The following is a 2,461-nucleotide window of genomic DNA, read 5'->3' on the forward strand; positions in this document are numbered from 1 at the left end:
AGGAATGCCAAAACACCTCATGTAAAAGCCTCGTGTTGCTAGAAATCCTAACGTAAAGCTTTGTTAATGGAAGTTCATCCTGCCTTAGATCCACAAAGCAATCACTAGCACATTCATAAACATGTTCAACTAATGCATTCAAAGTAACATTGCAAAGTATAATTAATGTAAATACAGAAAAAAAACATTACTAAAGATGCAGCCCAGTCATCCATGCAACTCCCTGGGTAAAATATTCAGGAATTCAACTGATTAAACTGAAGTAAAACAAGCAATAACTAATCCAGCAGAGATAGCTGCCATTTTTAGCCTTTTTCATCCTGGTATTTCATAGCTGCATCTATAAACAGTTTTTTTAAATGGTGCCCCAATCAAAACTACTAAACAAATTTTCAAGGAAACCTGTATCTTTTATTCTATCCACAAAACATATAGAGCTTTTCCAGTCACAGAGGTATTTTTCCACTAAATAATAATTAACACTTTTTTACCTTTCTAACTTTCTCCTAACTTAGTAAAAAGGCTTAGCCCCAAAGCAGTTTTTACATTCCTACTCCCCACAAGAGAATGTGCAGGCAAGTGAAGTGCCTCAGTTCCCTTCTACGTAGCCTGCAGAAGGATAAGTACCTTAAGTAGATAATTACAAGGGGTATTCACAGAATCAAAGAATCATCGAGTTTGGCAAAGACCTTTAAGATCACTGTCCACCCAAGGGAAAAAAAACAAACAAACAACAAAACAAAAAGTCAACAACAAACAATACCACATCACCCACCATGCCCACTATAGCAGTCCTGAAGTGCCACATCTACAAGTTTTTTTTATACCTCCAGAGATGGTGACTTCACCGCTTCCCTGGGTATTCTGTTCCAGTGCCTGACAACCATTTCAGTGAATAAATTCTTCCTAACAACCAGTCTAAACCTCCCCCAGCACAGTTTGAATTAATTTCCTCTAGTCCTGTCATTATTCAGTTGGGAGAAGAGGCCAACACTGACCTCACTAAAACCTCCTATCAGGTAGTTGTAGAGGGCAAATACTCAACAACTATTCAACAATAGTCAGATTGTTATGGGAATTCACCTCACTAAATTCCCTCTGGAAAAATGTAAATATTTCCCCACTAGCTGAGACAGCTGAGGTGGCTCAGCAGATCAGCTGGGTACTAGAGTATATTCAAGGACAGGTTCTGACAGTAGGCAGATGGAGAACAGGCAGGAAGGAAGAAGGACTACCACATTCCACAGCAGTTATCTACTAGGTTTGTTCAGCAGCTCTGAACACTGCACTTTTGCTCACTACTTTAAAAAGTAGAACTATTTTCCTTGAAAATAATTTTTATAGTAGTGATGTTCTTCAGTACAATAGATCAGTAAACAGAACATTTCACCAGGGGCTGTAGAAGATTTTGATTCCTTCCTCAACACAATAGGATATAAATCTTTTATCTCTTTGAGACAGTTCTAACAACCCCAGGTACCTTGGTTAGAAGGAACTTACAGTTATTACTGAGGTATCCAGATTCTACCTTGAGTCAGTTATGCTTTCCATACAGAGAGGCTGCAAAAACAGTTCTGTCAGATCTTTCTTAGCCATTAAGGTGTTCTCAACACTAAGGAAACCCAAAACTGAACGAGCTGTACAAAACAAACCAGTTTCCCTATTTAAATAACAGTTTTGCAAAATAATAGAATCATAGATTGGTTTGGGTTGGAATGGACCTTTAAAGGTAATCTAGTCCAGCCCCCAATGCCTGCCGTCTTCAGAAGAATTCTTAAAATTGAAGAAGGGATCACAATTAGATCTGAAAGCCCTTTATCTGTCAGCAGCCAAAAAGGCAATTATAAGGGAGAAATATTAAAAATATAGAAACATTGACAAGCCTAGGATTGAATGGGAGATCATCTGGTTCAACCTCTTCCTGAAAGCAGGGCTTTAGACTCAGCTGAGTTTTGCATATTTCCAGCCAAGATGATTCTTCCACTTCTCTGGACAAGTAATTGCAACATTTTGCTGTTTTCACATTAAGGACTTTTTTTCATATATCCAGAGGAACTTCCCTTTTTTTCTATTTCCTCTTATTCTGACACCATGTACTGTCATGAAGTGTACCTCCATCCTCTCTGTAACTATATAGTAGATACTGGAAATCTGTGAGTAGACACTCACCATCTGCCTAAGCCTTCTTTTCTCTAGGCTATACAAAGCCAGTTCCTTCAGTTGTCAAAGTTCTCCAACCCTCAAATGATCTTGGTGGCAATACACCAGACCATATTTTTTTTATTATTTCCTCACTTGAACTAGGGGGACTAAGCTATACACAGTATTCCAGGTAAGTCTTAAAAAGTGCTGAGTAGAGTGGAATAATCACACCTCTTGATCTGTTTACTAGACTTACTGATGCAGCCCAGGACAGAGATTTTCTTCATTGCCTCAAGGGCACACTGCTGACTCCTGCTGA

This window comes from Chaetura pelagica, unplaced genomic scaffold (genome assembly GCF_000747805.2).
Source record: "Chaetura pelagica isolate M959 unplaced genomic scaffold, ChaPel_1.0 scaffold120, whole genome shotgun sequence".
NCBI lineage: Eukaryota > Metazoa > Chordata > Aves > Apodiformes > Apodidae > Chaetura > Chaetura pelagica.